The 22,067-nt window shown below is 44.2% G+C and overlaps 1 protein-coding gene across 6 annotated transcripts in view; it reads left to right on the top strand.

Annotated features, from left to right (window-relative positions):
* ST3GAL4 (ST3 beta-galactoside alpha-2,3-sialyltransferase 4) overlaps positions 1–22,067 on the top strand; it is a 352,906-nt gene that overhangs the window by 86,425 nt on the left and 244,414 nt on the right. For 3 of the 6 annotated variants that reach the window (XM_085608300.1, XM_085608293.1, XM_085608299.1), the window contains exon 2: positions 5,581–5,656. The exons of the other annotated variants lie outside the window; for them this stretch is intronic. The gene's annotated coding sequence lies outside the window, so the exon portion shown is untranslated. The remainder of the gene's footprint in view (positions 1–5,580; positions 5,657–22,067) is intronic. 6 annotated transcript variants of the gene reach the window in all.

Raw genomic sequence — 22,067 nt, 5'->3', positions numbered from 1 at the left:
GCTCTGGCTCAACTCTTATTAGGTCACAAAGGCGAGACCTATTGGCTATGCCAATGCTTGTCTGGTTTCTCACTGTGCAATTCTGCCACTAGGTGTTTGACATCAAAGGTTAATGCTTTGGCTTTAATTCTTGGCATATGAGGTTACAGTTTGAGTAGTAGACGGATACAGTATAAAAACTCTGCTCGTTTTGGGCCCGAGCGTCCAACAGGGTGTCGAACTGAGTCCGAGCCAGGCAAGTAAAGTAACTTGGGGGCATATTAGCAATTCACAGCGATAAATATCGCTAAGCGTGCTTGGCGCGATTAAAGTTTTCGCCGGCTATCGCTGGATTTTATCGCTGCGACAAACGCGCTATCTCCAAAGCGATAAAAATTCCAGCGATAGCAGCGAAATGCTGCGATATCGCTGGTAATCCAGCGATAAAATGTCAGCGATATGGAAGCGCTTGCTAATAAGCTATGGTGGATTCAGCCTGGCAATCCACCTCCCCTAAGGCAATATGGCTAAGTCAGAAATGTACCTGACGTTCGAAACCAGCGTTAATTGGGGCTTTGCGTGACTTTTCATAGTCTCAACGCGGGTATGGGGCATGCTTGTTAATAGCGCGAAGCTGTGTTATCGATGTTTTGCCATGTAGTGAAAGTGAGGAACGCCTACTTTGCATTTCACTAGCGATTAGATGCAAGGCGTTAGTGAAATGGGTCTTGACACAAGGAAACACACGCTAAAGCCTGTTAGCGTGTTCTTGTTGATACCGTGTTAGAATTATCGCCGCTTTTCAGACGAAAATGGCCGCTAAAGCGGCGTTAATTGTCTTGATAATATGCCCCTTGGACTTTTAATTGGCTTGCCCACCTCTGCGCTTGTTACAGGATCCTGTCGCTACAGGTGCTCTCCGGCCTGCAGTGTGAGCTTGTGCACCTGGCTCCCTCACTTGCCGTGTGGTTGCACCCCTCCAGTACTGCGAGACCCCTTGGGGCTGCTACCTATGCCTGAGGAACTCCAAGTTCACCATCTTGAATCCTTTCTATTGGTTCAAATTTCATCATACATGTTTTTAGACTTTCAATGTCATGGAAGAAAATTCAGGGGCAGTCTGCTGTTAAAAGGAACACCAACTGGAGGTGCCAGACTCCAACCTCCTGTTTCACAATGCGACTGAAACTTTTCCTATAGAATTGAATTGATGCCTAAATCTCTCTCCTACCACTGGATCCACTTGAAAGCTTTAGAAACCAGTGGCATTGAGTTTTTACCGATTGTCCTACATTTCAGGCGACAGCTCCTACTGTTTGGTATTTAATTGTGTTCTATCCTTAATATTCCTCCCATGCAGTGCAAACATTTCAATTTAGACTTGCCTTCAACATGTACACAATGACCCTAAAAAGTACTCCAACGATTTCCATGAATGTGGTTATCCAGCAGTCCCAGCACGTTATCCCCTCCACCCTAGGTGTTGTCCATCCTGCAACGCATGACGGAACACGGTCCTTTTCTAAGGCTATGGAAAAATCATCCCTCTGGGCCCAGGAGCCCTACACATTACAAGTGCACTGATAGGTACCTCTACAACAGCTTTCTTCTCTTTTCTGCGTAACTTCCCATAACTTTTTTAGATCTGAGATTTTTAATTTCAAGTTATAAAATGTGTTGTTGTAGACTTGTAAAGCGCACAGCTGCCCCAGCAACGGGGCGTCCCGGCGCTGTAGACCGCTGGGGAACCCGTCCTGGCTATCCCTGTGAGATGGTCCCTTTCTGGGTATCTCCAAGGTGAAACCAGGCATCCCCGGCGTCTGTGGGGGGCCGTTGTAGAGATGAGGTAAGCTTAATGCCCAGAGTTGCCGAGTGTGTTCCTGGTTAGAGTAGGTACCGAGGCGAGAATTATCGAGTCCGTTTTGACCCTGGTCCACGACCCTGCCGCGTCGGGAACTGAAGCCTGGTCCCTGGCCGATTCTCTGCTTACGGGTCTGCCGCCTCTAACCAGTGAGCCACACCTCTCCACTGTAACGCGTAATATTTCGAAAGGAGTGGATTTTGTGGTTTTTTTAAGCCCAAGTACTATTAAGCCATGTTTAGTTGTTCTCAGTGTTTGCAGCGCTTTAATACAGAGGTACTGAGTACCTGCTCTTCAGTTTCAAAGGGAAATGGCTGCATTTCTCAGGAGGGTTTTAGTATTTCTAATGAGAGAGTACCTGTAGCTCTTCTTACTAAACCGATCTCCGTGGGGCTGAGTACTTGCTCTTTTATATTTCCATTTCTGGGATGTGTTTGAATATTGCTATTACCAACCGAAAGGGGAAAGGACCAACGTTAAATAGGATTGTAGAAGCTCAACTGTGGGTACGGATTCCAGAGAGAGATTGGGGGAGACGATCGGAGAAACAACTTGGCTATTCGAAATCTGTACTCTGCAATATAAACACTGTGTATCTTGGGGTTCTTTGTTTGTCTGACTCATATTTTTGTATTTTTTTGTCTTCTTCTAGTCTTAAAGTAGTTCTTTAGAGTCTTAAATACCACCATTCTATGCTCCTGCAGCCAATAGCCTCTTTACGTAATGCACTGTGGTCTTCTGTTTCCAGACCCTCTCTCCCCTCCAGGGAATCTTGCCAGCCATTGCTCTGCACCAGATGAGCCTCACTTTGAGTCCCTTCTGCATCTCAAGTAGGGGTGTGCTAACTCTGCAGCCTACCCTTCATACCTTAACCCCCCCCCCCCAGATCCACTATACATTCCTCCGCAAATGAGCACCTTCCCCAATCTGCCCTGCACCCCCTGGAGTGTGAAGTCCTCCTAGAGTTGCACTTCTACCTCCTCACCCATCAGCCCTCTCTGCTGCACTCTGCCTGTCGCGGTGAGCCTCTCCGCTCTCATCTCATGGAGAGCTGCTGGCTTCTGAAATTGTTCGACTTCAGAGTGGATTCCTAGTGCTTCTTAAGCCTGTCTTGGACTTCCATCGATGCTACATTAATGTGACCACTCGCAATTATCACCACTAGTATTTACCTTATTTCCTATTTAATGAAACCGTAAAATACATCTGCGTTTTTTTAAATAAGCGGTGTGCTTTGTAGCGCACTTCGATAGGGAAACTGGTATAAGCCAGTTTTAAGAAAAGTACAGCCTGGTAAAGCAACAAGGATGTGAGAAGTAAAGGGCAGGGAACAGTCATCGAGGGACCAGTCCAGTAGATGCCATTCTGGGCCACATTGCTGATTTTCTGGCTCTGGATTCCAGGTTGCTTCCACTTTGGGCTGTGTTCTGACTTTACTTTTTCAAATTGGGCAAAATCGGACCAGTCCAGAGCATCATCAACATTACCCGTAACGGATCCACACTCAAATCAGTTCTGACACTGCATTTATTGCAGAAGACGCAAGTTCTTTAGTACGCCTTAGTGCGTGTCCATCATTTCGGATGCACAATCATGCTGGAATATCAATTTTATTTTATCTGCTGTAGCTCCTGTCTTCTGAGCTCTTGGCATGCAGCAATATGAAGCCAGTGGTCATCTCTGCGATTACATTAGAATGAAAAATACGAGTAATCTCTTTATTCGGACAAACCCTACGTAAGTTTTGTGTCGGGAAAAGGTGAACAGACACTTCTTTTTGGTCACAAGTCCTACCAGAGCTTCATCTGAATTAGGATTCTTTCCAAATCCATGCTTTGAATGTCTTAAGCTCACTTTTGACTGGATGGCGGTCCGGTCGTACCTTGGATGGAGGGAGCATATCAGTTTTTTAAACAGGCCCTAACCCCAGCTTGCACGCCACTAAAGAGACCTCTCTAGGCTGGTGTGTGGGCTTCCCCAGTTCTCTAGAGGGTATTCATGTCAATACAGACAGTGCCAACGCAGCGTGAGCACCTTTTAAGTAGCACTTGAGATGTAAAGCAATCACCTGGAGCGTCCTCCCAGCCTGGGCACCCACCAATGACTACGCCACACACGGAGCTTGGTATTACACCTCTGTGTTTATTTGCGTGAGCTCAACATTCTAAGCCTGCATTCACTTCACTATGCTCGAACACTGACATCACAGTTCTACTGAGTCCATCAGGAGCCAAAATGATTCCGTCATTGCTAACTCACACAATGCTACACCACCGATGCACGATTACATACTGTTTATGAACTTTTGGCATTGTGTGGCCGTTCCGAGCAGATTCACAGCTAGGTCTAGCTTTACCTAGAAACGTAGCTCAACTGTTTGTTGTACATCTGTAATAGTGCCACCCTCCACACTCTTAGATTTTTTGGGTTTAATTAGAATACTAGAGTCATCTTAAGTACCCAGGACACCACATATAACAAGCATTTGCAATGCAATAGGTCTCGCATTTACGCAAGTTTAAGCTACTGGCATTGTAAATGACACTGCCTTTTATTTATGTTTTAAAAACAAAAACAAAAATAAAAGGCATTGTTTGCAATGTCAATAGCTCAAACTCGCGTAAAGGCGAGACATATTGCATCGCAAATGCTTGTCTATTAATGTTGAAGGACTTTTGTAACTGTACACGTGACACTTTTCTGTAATACCTACCATCTCTTAAAGACTACGATCCTAATTCACAAAGGTAACTTACAATTTTAAGTAAGTTTACACCTCTGAATTCGTCTTCTACTTTTCTTCGTTTTTCACAAACTGCACTTTTGTAGTAACTTACCCTTGTACTTACACTTTTGTATTAAGTACAGCACCGCACATGGCGAAGCACTGGTACTGCAATACCCTCCCATGGAAAATAATGGAAGTGGGGGGACTTAACTAAAAAGTAAAAGTTACTAGGAAGTGAGATTTTTGACTATGGACAAGTAGTAAACTCACTCAAAAGTATAGGTTACTACAGAAGTGCAGTTTGTGAACAGCATTCTTTAGAGAGTTTTGTAGTACTATAGTAGTGCTAAAAAAAAACTCACTACAAAATGCAGTTTGTGAATCGAGCCCTACAAATCCGACAACAGAAAGGTGCCTTGTAGATTATTCATAGCGCTATAGTCCCGCTGTACCCGAGTCAAGTTCTAATGCCACGCCCGAGGGTGTTTTTAAATGACATCACTGTGATATTTAATACCACCTACACTTCACTAAACGAAGTTTTTAATAATGTGTTAGACACACGTGTCCTAAGAAAATGCGTAAAAGATGTGCTTTTAGTCATTTTTCTGCTAGGTGTTTTTTGTAAATTAAACTCCAAATACAATTTGCAGTTACGCCTAAAATGCGCAAATCCAGTGTGAGATGCCGGTAAAGGGGGGAGTTTATTGTGCCAGGGAACACATTTCTTGTACATTTTGAATTGTGAATTCTCGTTTGAGAACGAAGTGTGTACACAGGCAGAGAATGGAGTCCGATGTCACAGGAGAGGGCATGGTGCCCTCTCTGTGCTGCCGCGTGTGCCAGCCGCAGTCTCCAAGGGCCGGGATTTACTGTTATTAATGCTGTAACCTACCACGACTCACGATTTTGTAACGTCTCTTGCCACAGCGCTCCTTTCACAAGACACTGAGCGGGGCACACGCGTGTTTTTTAATCCGCCACCTTCCAACCCTGTTCTCCTTTTTGGCAGGGGCCGGTCCGAAGCCGAGATACGAGCAGGGCCACCGGGCTGCTCCAGGCGGGAAGGACTCTGACGAGTGGACCCGGTAAGTTTCTATAGCATGTGGCCCCATCCGGGTATGTGTGGAGGGTGGGGAATGGTGGGCTTTAAAGTGTCCAATCCGAACAAACGAGGCTCTGACTCCCATGGTAGAAAAGATCCGATTGGCTGTTCGCATAGGCGCTAGGTTCACCAAAATACTGCTAGAACTCCTGGTATGAGTTGCATAAAAGCCAGAATCTGAAAGATGCCCTGCCCTATGAGCCTGATGTCCAGTGACAAAGGCCCTGCAACGACCACATTTCTGCAGTCTCATGACCCACAGATACATCTATTATTTATTCTTTATGTATTGACCCAATCAAAGTGTTGCACGACAAAGTAGCCTTCCCCTGAGCAAGGTCTGTGGGGGACAAGCCCTAAAAATTGAAAGGGGACTAACAGGCTTGCCAACATGCATTGATGTTTCGTCGCGAGGAGAGTGGTCACAACCCTATTTCTCATTTCCCTTGAGTAGGAATCGATTACATTTTCACTCAAAGGCGAGATATGTATTATGGCATGCGTTTAAACATATGAATATTACAAATGCAAAAATTGGGGCTCCACGACCAGAGTGGATTTGTTCCAGAGCGTAGCACAGGGACCAGTGTATGAAGATAGACTCGGATAATGGATTGCCCATCCTGTACCCTCTCAAATAAATACCTAGTATCAGCAATTGGCATTCGGTGTCTTATACGGAGACTACCTCTTCCTACCAGTAATGGATGCAGTGGGTGTGAGGTTCAGGTTTCGACTATGGACTGAATTGTTATATACTAATCCCATGGCGTGAGTCCACAACAGGCAATCAATACCGAAATGTTAGAAAATTGATTTAGGCAGCTGTACCGGCTGTCCCTCGTTTCCGATATTGTTTGGAGTAGCCTTTGAGGCTCTGGCATGCATGATCAGAGAGGGTAAGTCTTACAGGAACCTTACTGTCACAGGCACTACACATCCTACATCGTTATACGCTAATGACATGCTATTGTATGGACAAAATGGGCAGGTGGCAAATGAGGTGCCATGCGTTCCCTTGAGAGGTTTGGGGCGGTATCAGGATTGAAGGTAAACTGGTTTTAATTTATTGTGTGCCCAGTACCCCAACCCTCCGCTCAGGAAGAACCCCTGGATTGGGGTGCTACGTTGATATTTTAATCCGCCCCGCCAAACTCTCCCACTGTAACGGTCCTGCTCTACTTAATGGACAGATTGAGCGGGATCAGATGGCATCCGCTTGCCTAGATAGATACGGGTTGCGTTGCATGCTCGTGTCCAGATAAGAAAACAGACGTAGAATGTGCTCTGGGGTGCTATTGCACGTTGTGTGTTTTTTGATTTTTTTTTTTTAATGTTTTTACCCTGTTGGTTAAGAATTTGCATGGGAAATGTTGTAAATGAGTGCTATGACACAAACTCTTGACTCCTAGACTGAGCCAGAACTGTGCCGTGACCCTAAGACGCATCCAGACTATTATCATTAAATGTTTCTACAGCCAAAGAAACTGGTGTTGCATGTTCACACTGTGCCACTGCTGAATATTGAAAAATTAATAAAATATTCCTAGAAAAAAATATTTTACAGGGGCCCTGTTGAGATAGATATGCCACACGTTCTTGTATATCAATTTTTTTTGTCTGTCATTGCAAACCAACAGTGGATATTCGAGGCAATGCCCGAGACTAAATTAGGAAATTATACTTGCATTAATGAAATTGACTCATGCCTGTACTGTAAGAAGTTTGAGTATTACTTCAACACGCTGTGCAATGCTCTGCTCTCTCATTCATTCGTGGGTCTTGGGAAACGACTAACCACTGACGTATCGGGCAAAAGGCGTGTATTTGTGATCTACTTCGAGAAAGCCCTGTTGGTCATGAGGACATCTCTCCAACCGGGGATTGCAGTGTTTTGTGACTGTGTTCAGACTGGGTCTACGCTATCTAAATAATACATTGGATATCATCACACACAGAACTATGCCAAGAAGTTTTAAAAGTAACTTTACTTATGGTAAAGTCACATGTATTTTTTCTGACATAGTTCAGCTTTTAAGTGGTGTTTGCTACATCAAACAAGCATTGGCAAAGCCAATCGGTCTCGGCAATGCAAGAGCTGTTGGCTTTGTCAATGTGTTTCAGCATTGCATGGCCAGATGGTAAGTTCTCCCTAGACAGATGCAGCACCCAAGCGCCCAGAGCGGATGCACCGTTACTCCTTTGTGTAACCACTGGCATACACGAACAAGACATCCCAATTAGATTTACTATTTGAAAGAGAGCAAAACACAAGATGAAAGGTGTCAATTCCCTTTAACAACTGCTGCCAAAATTATCTAGTAAAATCGTGAAACTTATTTTATTTACCTCTCAAGAACAGAAGGCACCGTCTGCCTTAGTGCAATTCATACTTGTGACCTGCATGTTACACACACATGCCTGCTGCAGGCACTCAACCCACTGAGCTATCCGACTGGCTGGCTTCTACTGATCATTTGCTTTGAGCCTGTCTTTCTGCAACATAATAAACCACGTGCTTGCTTATGTACTGCGGGCTGTATTCTAAACCACAACGCGCTTACTATACAGATGCACTCCAGTGCCTAAGAGTGCAGTTGGTGGTATGCGGCGCGTTACAATAACTATTCAGTGCATTGAAATAAGCCCTTCCCACATCCGGTTTCACTAGTAACCAGTGAGCCCTTTAAGCCGTGTTCCTGTTTTTGTGTAACTATCTCATATACAATGGTTTTATGCACAAACATTTAAAATTATAGCTCATTCACGCTGGGCCCTTGCACTTCTCACTGACCCTTTGTATTGCCCTGACTCTTTACTGGCCATAACTGGCGTTAAGATTTCTGCCACGGTTAAGGTGTAACCAGGAAACTCCAAGGTCATCTCGTTGTTAAAAACATCAGCTAAGAAAATGGCACATGGAGATTGCAAACACTGTTTACTGGCAAAGTTGCTGCACTCCTTTAGTTGGTGTAGGAAATGCAAAACGCTTTTACGGCTTGTGGCCTCTTGTCCCTGATGAGGTGAAAAAATATATGAGCAGACTACAAGCAAAATATGAAAAAAAGTACTTGTAAAAATATAACCCCACTAACTCTGACTGGCCATCCCTTTTCAAAATATATTACTATAGTTTTTATCATGTTTTAACTAAAGGTAAATGATATTGTAGTAAATGTGAAATTATTTTATTATAATTTCATTTAATTTTTTAACATGATTTCTCGTATTTTTACGATATTAAACATGATACATCACAAATTCTCAGTAACAATATCTTTAAATAGTCCTGTTCTTGACGTCTAAACTTGCTTGTTATTTTAATACAAATAGTGAGTTCTGAAACCAGTCGTCCCTCTGTCGAGGTGTGTTAACTCGTCCACATCTACACTTTGCAAAATGATACACAGCCTTTATAAACACTGCAGCAGTATCCCTAGCCTCAAGGCGGCCATTGACATCTTCAGAATTATAAAGCTTGCTGTCATGTTGGTATTATACAGAATAACCTAGCCCCATGAAGGACATGTCACCTTGGAACTCTGAGCCAGTATTGTGTATTCAATTGGCAACTTTGGGCCTTGTAGGGCCTATATCGCTCCAGGCCCTCTTGAGACCCCCGCCCTTTAAATGGTGCAGATCTATTTGACTTGTACAAGAGAATCTTCTTAGATGCATGTAAACATTTTTTTTTTTTAAGATTGTTAGGTTTCACTTTTCAATCTGAGTTTTTATTTTCTCAAGTTACACCTGTGCAAACTCTTGGATGTAGATATTTATTTGAAATGTAATTTTCTGTGCACAAACTAGGTGTGGGCATGCATGCTCGAGCACGTGTATCTGTGCATAAAAGTACAAGCTCTGTTTTATGCTCATCCGACGAGGAATATCCATGAACGTATACGTGTGACCGTAATCTTTAAAATGTGTTTGACTTCAAATTCAGTAGGTGGCACTGTTCTATGCATAAATCGGGGCCCAGTTACTATCTCTTTGGCACTGTAGCGCGCTTCAGTTGTTTTTTCAGCTAATAGAGCGTACTTGAGGCTGAACGTAAGGTCTTTTGGGGCGATAGAAGCTTGCAGTGACATGAATTCCTCCCAGGAGCCCCTCTCTGCTCAATATGCCTGCTGGATAAATAGAACTCTGAGAAGATAACTGACGCTGTGCTTGCCTCTGCTTGTAAGAAGGTAAAAATAATTAAAATTTACTTGGGAGTTTTCGGCTGTTTTTAAGGTTGCTGCTCCACTGCGACGATCTGCAGCTTGAAAACGCGTGGTATGCCTGGGGCTTGGAACACCTGCAAGCAGGAACGCTGCGGTGCTGGGAGCGAGCGACCACTTCTAAGGTGGGCTGTTAAACAACCACAAAAGAATTCTCTAAAATAGACATTAAATGGGAGAAGTGGATGGATAGTGGTCATTGGCCCATAGTCTCAAGGAGGGCTAAACGCAGAAGAGACAAGACGCAAGCATGCCATGGACAAATGGGAAGAAAGAATAGGAGTGCGACGATGGATCCAGCAAATGGGACGCCTATGGGTGGGATGAAGCCCACAAAGTATATACAACTTGTCTTTTTCAAGACTGCGTTAACGCTATCTAGCTGAGACCAAAAAAAGGAATAAAATATATTTTGCGCCTGTTTAAGTGATGATACTAACTCTGAAAAGTGACAGAGATGACTTGCATTAGCAGTTTTATATTCCCTAAACTGAAGCTTGTACACATGCTAACCCATTTAACACCCATGAAATTTGTTTTATGAGCAGGGAGTGCCCTCAGTTGGTGCACGGAGCCCAGAGGTGCAAGTGCCTTAATTAGACCCATCTAGATTTGCACAGCACTACAGATGAGTTAATCAAGCCTTCCATTGTGCCATTTATTTCTCCTGAGGCATGCGTCTCATTTTTGAGTTGGTTCCCAGTTGCACCGTGCCAGTGCTTTTTTTCCCTTTGCATTTTGGTATTTGTGGTCCAGTATTTATGATGAAAAACGAGCTGCAAGTACCAGAATCCAATGAAAACAAGTATTGGCAAATCCAATGTGTCTGGTGCAATCAATGTATTGCCTTTGTCAATGTTTTAGCCATGTTCCACAGCAGCACGGCTGAAAGCGATTTATTTTTTTGGTTTATTTAAAAGCACTTTGATGCGGCCAGCGCCTGCTGCGTTGTAGTGCTTTAAAAAAAGTATTGACATGGATGGGAGGCATCTCAGAGGGACTGCGATTGTGTATGCAACACAGAAGCCATGAATGCCTCCTACCCTGCCCTCCAACCAGCAATGTTTCTTTTCACTGGGCTTCAGAAACTCAATCTGGCTGCAGAAATGACAAACCAGCATCCATTGGAGCAACTAGACCTGAACTTCGGAAGGAGGCTAACAGGTCAACCAATGGAAGTGGGGCTAACATTTCAAGGAGTGGGGTGGAACTATCCTTGGAGCCAATGCAAGAATATACAGAGAAGAATTGTGCCTTTTTTTATATATTGGTCAAACCAGATAACAAAGATGGTGTAGTGGATTTGACAATGTTTGTAGGCTACTGATGGGAGATCTTCAAAAAGGGGAATGAAAGAGACAACCAAAAAGCAGCTCCTATAAATTTCAATCCAAAACACTTTAAAAACAGTTTTTTCAAAGTTATCGCAAGACAACAACTTTTTGCCAATTCTCCAAAAAGTTCCTTCTGTAAAATGACTGCATGAAGTATTTTCAATTTAATCTTCAGAAAGAAATTCGTTTCTGACTGCTGATCAAAAGTACATTTTTGTTCTGCTCAGCGGTACATTGCAACATATGCCTTTGAGGCTGCACACATGTACAGCTCTCAGAACATTGGCCTTGGTGGGTTACTTGACTGGCAAATCTCAAGTTTGATTCCTAATGCCTTTTTCATTCCTCCTCAGATTGAATTAAGGCAGTGCCAGTCAGGTGGCAATTTTATCACCTGTTAATTACTCTGCCAGGGCCCTGTAGCATTCTAAATCGAAACAAAATAGTTGTTGTAGCGCCACACATCGAGCAGTTCTCATGACATGACTGAGCCACATCCATGGGGGAAGCCACCGGGCCTAAAGAACTGACTGTTACATTGAAATAACTTTGAAACAAGTGAAGTTTCCGCACACAAAGGACACATGTATTCCTTCGAGCGCCAGAACACATAGAAAGTGTGGCAAATGGCTAGTGTCCTGCAAAGATGTCACTCCAGCAGAAATAGTGCAGCTTAATAGCATAATTTACAATGACCGCAATCACGCTTTTAATTTCTGAAGCTGCAGCACAAAAAGTATGAAATTCACTAAAAATCAAAGTTTTGTTTTTATTCCTGCAGAATCAATGTACTCTATAAAAATTTTATATTTGTTACATATTTCCTCAAAATTACTTTTGTAAAGAATGGCCATATGCTCTATAGTGATAATCCCTAAACGTCTATACTAACTATAGAAATGAGCCTGGCTTGGAAGAGCCTTGAGTGGGCCATAAGAGAGCAAACAAGGCAGACCACGCGGCTACCAGTTTTTCATTGTAACGCTGGCACAAGTAGAGCACAAAGTAGTTTTTTTACTGTGCAATTTATTTTAGGTTGGTAAGGAATTCTACCCAATATCCGTTATGCTGCCTTTGACAGATCCATGCGGAGTTTGGCAGCAGAGCAAGGTTTCACAGCGTTTGATGTCAAACAGCACTAGTTTGCAGAGTCAGGACCGAGCACTAGGGGTGGGCGGAATTTGCGGAATTAACCTTCGCAAATTATCGCGAAAATGTTTAAAATTATCGCAAACAAGCAGAAATATTGCGAAGATGCGGAAGTTTTTTTCCGGCATGTTCGCGAGATTTTCTGCATGGTTGCGGGTCGCCAACTTACCCATGTGGTTGCTTGCGGGCGCGGCCATCTTGTTTTGAGTTGTTCTCGCGGTGCATGATCGCGAGAAGAAAGACGTGATCGCGCGACGCATGACGTCACTGCGGGCGCGAACTGTCGCGAGACAGCGCAAATGGCTAAAAACAATACAACATCTCATGGAGAACGCGACCGGATCAAGAAAACTTGTCGGCGAACGCAGGGATTCAGGTAAGGCGATCTCGCGCGCGCGAGAATGTATTATTTTACAGCGCGAGCAAGAAACAAATTATCGCCAAGCTGCGGAAACCGGAATTTTTGACATTTTCGCGCTCTCCGCGGAACGCGAAAATGTCATATTATCGCAATTTCCGCGAACGGAACAAAATTTTCGCCCAGGCCTACCGAGCACTGCAAAATTGCGGAAACAAGAGTTAAGCAGGTGGTGCCCCTCGGCAGAAACTTTGTTTTACTGAGCCTCCTTTCAGGTCGAGCCTGCATATTGTGGCTTACCAAGTTCATAGAGGGGCTTGGCACTCACCACTGCTTCCCATCGATTGGCTTGCCTGTCACTCTCAATTGCCTGATTCTTATTTGTGTCTCAGCTTGTCTGTCTTGTATTTGTTATTTCCATGGATAATTTCCTATTTATTATCTCTTGATTGGTTGGCATTTCTACTTCCACTGTTAGCCTTTCAAGCACTACTTATTTAGGTCGAGCCTGAACCAGCGCGCATGCGTTGGTCTGCGAGGCTTTTTGTAATTACTCTAAACTACTCTGTGCGGGTCTGACTATCCCCCCCCACGCATCTTTTGCGTGTGTCTTTTAAGAATGAAAGCACACAAATGGCTAAAGGCGGGTGCATGTTCCACCTCTTCTGCAAAGGTTCACTCCCACGGCGTTTTGCTTGTGGAAGCGAGCAGTGGCGGCATGCAGGGTGGCAGCTCCGTGTGCCCGCCCTACCCTCCTCTTTGTGTCCCTGTGTTTCAAATATCAGCGGCGAAGACAGCCCCCCGCCCCCCACTCGCCCTGCTCTTCAAGGAGCTTGAGCTAGGTTCAAGAGTGCGCTCCGGATTTCTAACTGTATACTTTAGTTGATCGCGTCTGTGCATCAAAGTTGTGTTTGCGGCGTTATGTGTGTGTTAGTGCTGCATGTTCCATGTCTTTGTTATTTTATTCTGAAATATGTGCAGTGTATGAATCTCGCCATTCCATCCTTTTGAGGTCGATACATTGAATGCGTTTGAGTAGGGTGATAGTAACCAGCACAGCACTAGGCGCTATATGAAACACGCAGCACTAGTAGTCCCACAAGAGACGTAGGCTTTGTCCTTGACTGCTTGACTTCTCTTCTGTTATTTTCGCTGTGGGTCACTGTTCCATATGACTAAATCACTTAGGAGGCCACGGAAAAGGTTTGATTATTTGACAGACAGTTGTGAAAACGTTCAGTTCAGCACTGCACTTAAAAAAACACGTGGCGCAGATTGTAGCACCCGTACTATTCAAATATGTGTGATGTAAAAATATAGCCCTGCTCTTTAGTGCTGTCTCCCTATTCAGGTTTAAACCGCCCACAACACACACTATAGTTTTATGTACAGCACCTGAAGTTTATGATGTTCCTGCTACAATAAAATAGTGCGTTATAGAGCATCCGCTGCTGTTCGGGTGCGTCTCTGGGTTATATCAAACCCCGACATTAAAATAAAGGAAAACATGCCCTGAAGCAGACCGATCTAGACGCACAGCACTGTGAAAGCGCCCCATTACACAATACTGTGGGATAAAAGCGGATTCTGCTCCTGTTTCTTTCTTTTTCTGTCCTTTTCATAATCCTTTTCGGCTGCACTGCCCCCATGTGAAAAAGAAACAATTTGTAATAGCTAATGCTTTTACAAATAAGCTCCCTTTTGTTTGGTGTGCATTAAAGCTCTGTTAAGATCAAACTAGTGCTGAGAGATGAGAGCGTCTTGGAAATACTCGTGTGTTCACTGGTTTCAGGTGATGCTCACACTTTAGAAATATGGGTCACTTTCACAAAACTTTCTGCCCACCTGAGGGTCGCTCATCAGTATAAAACCCGAAGTTCCAACCGGAAAGCGGGAATACTGGTTCATTTCTGGGTTTTTACAACAATTATTCATCACAAAAGAGCCGCTCCTAGTGTGATAACCCAAACGAGTTACAAGAACGTCGTAAGTGTGGGCATCTCACAAAAAGATACGGACTGGTCTCACACACCACCTGCTGTCATGCTTCATCATTGACCAGTCCTCGCCCTCCAAAACCTTCGTTTGATGGAGGGCGGGCATACACTTGACGACAAGGATGCACTTCTAAGTGATGGAGTGGGGGCCCGTGACTATGTGAGTGAAGGTAAAAATCATTATAGTAATCAGTAGCAATTCTTTAATGTGAAATGAAAACTATATGATATTAAAATACAAGTGTGACGGTGATTGGGACGGTTATTGTTCCCAACCGTCTAGTGAATGGTCTAGTGGATGGTCGACATGTTTCTGCCTGGATGGCCCCGAAGGGTCTGTGGCATTCATCAGGACCTAAATAAGAAGAATAAAGGGCTCCGTTCTTACCAAATATGGTAATGTGTAACCACTGCGGGAGTGTGGCATAAGTCACACTTCACCGTCTTAGAGCTGCTTCCAATAGTGAAGCCTGAAAATAGAGATTATGGAAAACAATGTAACTCGCTGGGTCATTTGTACCTGTAAAGGAAAGAAAAAGGGGGGGAGAAAACAATGCATGCATTGGATGTCGTGCGTGACACAAGTGTGTACGTGACTTGGTGGCACTCTATTTGTGTACACTAGTGCGGAAATGCGGTGGCAGACAATGCTGCTACCAGGCTTACCCTAATAATTTGGACAACTTGCCCCATGGGGGAAGGGGCGGAGGAGAAACCACAGTTGTGTTTCCTCTGTAAGAGAAAACATGACAGAACAGTTCCTTAGTAAAAGCGTTTAGTTGAAAAGGAATATCACAAAGCGAACTATGTTGTTATTTTAACCAATCTCATAAGATGAGTCAGCATTGTTCCACCTTTTCACATACCCATACTATCGTGCACACTCCATCATCATTCACTTCAGACACACTCTTACTGTAACTTGTGATCAATGCGTCCCGCAACCTATACGTCCGCTCCCGGTCCTCCCGAATGTGAAGATGTCAGGGAGCAGGCGGAGTATATAAAGGTTACTTCCGGGTGCTTAATTGAGGAGGACGGAACAATTTACGAGAATTGACAGCACGTGAGCGATTCCCGGTGTCCCCGGCTACTGTTGCCTGGAGCAAAGATGTCGTTTAGAGGCGTGTGAAAGTCTCGAAGAGACGAGCTTAATTCGTTGAGAGGAGGCTGGGTTTTAATAGCCAATGGTTGGTGCCGAGAGATTTGTGCAAACGATAGTGCGCTGAACAATGGGGAGTGAGGAGGGTTACTGTCATTGGATGGACCGTGTACGAGATTCTAAAACCCGCTCTGATAGGTAGGACTACGGCGGGGGTGTGGTCGAATATCGAATACGATGGAGCCGTGGCTATGTCGTTGGCATGGAAACGCACATGTAGTAAGTGCTCGTGCGGTGGTGGCGCGATCCTCCGGATGTTGGACTCGGAGTGGAGGTAACTCTGTGCTGGGTGTGTGGTATATTAGTAAAGACAACGATTGTGAGGGTCTCATGCTGGGCATGTGAGATGGAGATTCTACACCATGCGGTTGAGCGATGCATACAATTTATGGAGGGTCATAAGAGGAAGGTAAATCCCTTGGGTCCCTGGATGCTTGTACGATCAAAAACCGGAGCGATCTCCTGTGCAATGAACTTCTATGGTATTAGAGGAACGCTCCCATACATTCAACAGTCACGAAGCGCTGTGATGAATAAAACCTTTTTAAATGGCATCTCAAAAGTTTCAGAATAGACGATCATTCATCATTAAGTTAAGCCAGAGTGTGTGCGTCCCACACATATTGATGCTCAAACCAGGTACCCCAAACGAGATCCTAACTTATTAGGTGTGGGAGGAGGGACTAAAGTATGGTGTATGAGCCCAGACCATGATGTAGCGCTAGTTTGTATGAAAACACGTATACATCGTTGTAGAACGATGGTGTATTCTAAGTTCATTGATCCTTCTATCGTGTCAGTTGTAGCCAGGGGATATCATCATTGAGACCCTTCTCATGGGTACGGAGGCGGTAAACCCATCGTTGCTCTCTAAAATGAAGGTTTTTTGTGATGTCGGACTTCTCTTTTCTCATGACCTCAAGTATAGTCCAACTGAGGTCTGTTTCTTTGTGGTTTGCTTCGGAGAAATGGCGAGTCAACTTAGTATTGGTTTTTTTGCACCTGATCGTACTTCGATGCTCGTTGATACGAGTTCTTATCTTCCTAGTCGTCATACCTACATATTGGAGCATGCAGGGACAAGTTAGGAGATAGACAACATTCTCCGTGTTACAGTTACTGAATGTTTTGAGTTTCCAAGGTTTACCAGTGCCTATGTCTACCTCTTTGGTGTTCTTAGTGAGGTTACATGAGTTGCACGTACCACAGGCAAAATGACCCACTACACGTGGTTGGTCCCAGAGTCTAGGTGGTTCAGTGTCCTCCATTGTGGTCATCTGGGCATGTACCAGCTCGTCCCTTAGGTTTCTGTTGCGTTTAAATGCAAAAAGGGGTGCTTCCCATTGTTTCCCTGCGCTGTTCAGTATATGCCATCTTTTTCTGATGATTTTCTGAATAGAGTTTGATGCTGGTGTGAATGTAGTGACACATACTTGTCTATTCATTTTTACTTGCTCGGTGTCTTCCAATAGGGCTTCTCTGGGGTTATTGCTTGCTCTTTTATTGGCCCTCTTTACCATCTTTCTAGGGTAGTTACGTGCGATGAGTTTGTTCTCGAGATGTTTCGCTTGTTCTTTATAGGTTTCTTTTTCAGAACAATTTCTTCTTATCCGTAGAAACTGGCCTACCGGAAGGTTCTGTCTGAGGGCTTTTGGGTGGTAACTTTCATATAAAAGTAAGCTATTCTTATCTGTAGGTTTATTATGGACCTTGGTTGAAAACCCTCTACCAGTGAGTGTGATATCCAAGTCCAGAAAGATAGCGTGGTCCTTGTGGATGGAATGTGTAAACTTGAGGTGTCTGTCTTGAGAGTTCACCCAATGTACGAAAGCGGTTGCATCTTCTTCTGTTCCATTCCACACAATCAGTACATCGTCTATATACCGTTTCCAAATCTTGAGATGACTTAGAAACGGGTTAACCGGATTGTTAATAAAGTCATCCTCAAATTGTTGGACGTACAGACAGGCCATACTAGGGGCAAAGGTGCTCCCCATCGAAGTTCCTGTTATTTGATGGTAGATAGTTTGTTCATACTGAAAAAAGTTTTCTGTGAGGGCCAGTTCAGCGCATTCCATGACAAAGTGTTGGGGGGTGATGAAATCCCATTGCCTGCGTAGAATGATGTTTTCTACCACTTCCAGTGTTCTTTGTTGAGGTATACTCGTGTACAGGGCTTCGATGTCCATAGTCAAAAGCCAACCACTGACGGGATCTATCTCCAGATCTCTTAGGAGGCAGAGGACATCTTTAGTGTCCCTTAGGTAGGACGCGGCCTCCTTCACAATTGGCCGCAGGAACCAATCACAAAATTGTGATAGGGGTTCCAGCACAGACCCAATCCCTGAGACGATAGGTCTCCCCGGGGGGGGCATCCGGTTCTTGTGGATTTTTGGGAGGATGTAGAATCTTGGCATCCTAGGTTCAGTATTGGTCAAGAAATCAGCTTCTTGTCTCGTAACCCAATCGTTACTGAGTGCTTCTTCCACTATGTTCTTTATTTTAATCATGATCTGTTTAGTGGGATCTGTTTGGTGTATGGCATAGCTGTTGGTATCCGCTAGTAGTCGTAGGCACTCCTCCTGGTACATCGAGCGATCCAAGATGACAGTGGCGCCCCTTTATCCGCTGGTTTTATAACGATGTTGTGGTTATTTTTGAGTCTTTGTAGGGCCATACGTTCTCTCCCCGTCAGATTATCAAACGCTTTGGTGTTCTGGAAATCTATGCTCTCAATGTCTCTGAGTACAGCGTGTTCGAATGCTAGTACTTCACACGAGATATTCTGCATAGGAGGTTGGAAGGTTGATTTTTTACGTAGCCCTGTTGATTTCCTGCCATCTTCACTGGTTTCTGTTGTGTCGCCAAAGAAGTCGCGGAGTTTAAGTTTGCGAAAGAATTGGGCCAATTCCATATTTAGGCTGAATGGGTCATTTCTTGGTGTGGGAACAAAGCCCAGACCTTTCTCAAGGACGGACTTTTCTTCAGTTGTGAGGGTGTGTGTACTGATGTTAACAATGTTTGTTAATCCCTGCTGTTGAGGGCATCTCCGTTCTCCCTCTGCTCCTGGTTGTCATCCCTTGTGGTTGTTGTTGTTGGTCTTCCCATTGGACCCTTGCGTTTCTTCTTTTTTGTCGGCCTCTCCCTCTGCCCCTGCCCTGGAATAAAAAAGAAGGGGGGCCGGGAGGATAGACAAAACCTGGTGGAAAATACGGTTGTTGCCAGTAACCGAAGGGAGGGTGTTGCGGTTGTTGGATTTGCATCAGTGGTTGGTAATGGGGTTGTCTTCCGAAAGGTGGTCCTGAGCCTTCATCGCTGCTGGAATCACTTCTTTCATCTCCTGAACTGAACGTCCAGTTCTGGGGAGTAGGTCTGAAACGTTGTTTTCTCCCTGTTTGTTGGGGGGTTGGTTTATCGTAATGTTCATCCGTTATGTATGGATAGACTGTTTCCTTACTGAACTTCGGTACATCTTTCTTTAGTTTCGTCAATTTTGATTGGGTCAAATATTCCTTGTATTCTGAGTGGTCTTTATTAATCTCATCCAACTTTTTCTTGAAGGTTGATAGTTGTACTGTAGTTTTTAGCCTACTTTCGCTCTGCTGGATTTCAACTAGGAGGGCATCAGCCAGTTGTCTCGCGGTGTTAATAATCAGGATGAGCCAATCTTTTGTACATTTCCAAGCGATGCTGGACCAGTTGGTTCTAAACTCTTTGTTATTAAGAAAGAGTCTAGGCTCGTTAGTGACAATCAATCCTCTCGGGGCGCTGTTTTTCCGGAGATATTCTGTCATAAATGCCCCATGGAGAGCTGTTCGTATTTGCTCTTTTTTCTTGGTGGATAACGCTTCCCACTCGTCTGAGTTTTGTACTGTTTGCGTGACAATGGTTTCCGCCAGTAGAGATGGTGTGTTCAAAATCTCTGCTAGGACTTCATCCCCAAATGAGAGTTCGGTGAATTCTTTCGCAAACTTAAACTCCGCGACTTCTTTGGCGACACAACAGAAACCAGTGAAGATGGCAGGAAATCAACAGGGCTACGTAAAAAATCAACCTTCCAACCTCCTATGCAGAATATCTCGTGTGAAGTACTAGCATTCGAACACGCTGTACTCAGAGACATTGAGAGCATAGATTTCCAGAACACCAAAGGGTTTGATAATCTGACGGGGAGAGAACGTATGGCCCTACAAAGACTCAAAAATAACCACAACATCGTTATAAAACCAGCGGATAAAGGGGGCGCCACTGTCATCTTGGATCGCTCGATGTACCAGGAGGAGTGCCTACGACTACTAGCGGATACCAACAGCTATGCCATACACCAAACAGATCCCACTAAACAGATCATGATTAAAATAAAGAACATAGTGGAAGAAGCACTCGGTAACGATTGGGTTACGAGACAAGAAGCTGATTTCTTGACCAATACTGAACCTAGGATGCCAAGATTCTACATCCTCCCAAAAATCCACAAGAACCGGATGCCCCCCCCCGGGGAGACCTATCGTCTCAGGGATTGGGTCTGTGCTGGAACCCCTATCACAATTTTGTGATTGGTTCCTGCGGCCAATTGTGAAGGAGGCCGCGTCCTACCTAAGGGACACTAAAGATGTCCTCTGCCTCCTAAGAGATCTGGAGATAGATCCCGTCAGTGATTGCTTATAACTATGGACATCGAAGCCCTGTACACGAGTATACCTCAACAAAGAACACTGGAAGTGGTAGAAAACATCATTCTACGCAGGCAATGGGATTTCATCACCCCCCAACACTTTGTCATGGAATGCGCTGAACTGGCCCTCACAGAAAACTTTTTTCAGTATGAACAAACTATCTACCATCAAATAACAGGAACTTCGATGGGGAGCACCTTTGCCCCTAGTATGGCCTGTCTGTACGTCCAACAATTTGAGGATGACTTTATTAACAATCCGGTGAACTCGTTTCTAAGCCATCTCAAGATTTGGAAACGGTATATAGACGATGTACTTATTGTGTGGAATGGAACAGAAGAAGATGCAACCGCTTTCGTACATTGGGTGAACTCTCAAGACAGACACCTCAAGTTTACACATTCCATCCACAAGGACCACGCTATCTTTCTGGACTTGGATATCACACTCACTGGTAGAGGGTTTTCAACCAAGGTCCATAATAAACCTACAGATAAGAATAGCTTACTTTTATATGAAAGTTACCACCCAAAAGCCCTCAGACAGAACCTTCCGGTAGGCCAGTTTCTACGGATAAGAAGAAATTGTTCTGAAAAAGAAACCTATAAAGAACAAGCGAAACATCTCGAGAACAAACTCATCGCACGTAACTACCCTAGAAAGATGGTAAAGAGGGCCAATAAAAGAGCAAGCAATAACCCCAGAGAAGCCCTATTGGAAGACACCGAGCAAGTAAAAATGAATAGACAAGTATCTGTCATTACATTCACACCAGCATCAAACTCTATTCAGAAAATCATCAGAAAAAGATGGCATATACTGAACAGCGCAGGGAAACAATGGGAAGCACCCCTTTTTGCATTTAAACGCAACAGAAACCTAAGGGACAAGCTGGTACATGCCCAGATGACCACAATGGAGGACACTGAACAACCTAGACTCTGGGACCAACCACGTGTAGTGGGTCATTTTGCCTGTGGTACGTGCAACTCATGTAACCTCACTAAGAACACCAAAGAGGTAGACATAGGCACTGGAAAACCCTGGAAACTCAAAACATTCAGTAACTGTAACATGGAGAATGTTGTCTATCTCCTAACTTGTCCCTGCATGCTCCAATATGTAGGTATGACGACTAGGAAGATAAGAACTCGTATCAACGAGCATCGAAGTACGATCAGGTGCAAAAAAACCAATACTAAGTTGACTCACCATTTCTCCGAAGCAAACCACAAAGAAACAGACCTCAGTTGGACTATACTTGAGGTCATGAGAAAAGAGAAGTCCGACATCACAAAAAACCTTCATTTTAGAGAGCAACGATGGGTTTACCGCCTCGGTACCCATGAGAAGGGTCTCAATGATGATATCCCCTGGCTACAACTGACACGATAGAAGGATCAATGAACTTAGAATACACCATCGTTCTACAACGATGTATACGTGTTTTCATACAAACTCACGCTACATCATGGTCTGGGCTCATACATCATAG

Source organism: Triturus cristatus, chromosome 5_2, assembly GCF_964204655.1.
Source record: "Triturus cristatus chromosome 5_2, aTriCri1.1, whole genome shotgun sequence".
NCBI classification, from domain to species: Eukaryota; Metazoa; Chordata; class Amphibia; order Caudata; family Salamandridae; genus Triturus; species Triturus cristatus.
The sequence above is the reverse complement of the archived record's forward strand: the minus strand, read 5'-3'. Positions and strand labels throughout refer to the sequence as shown.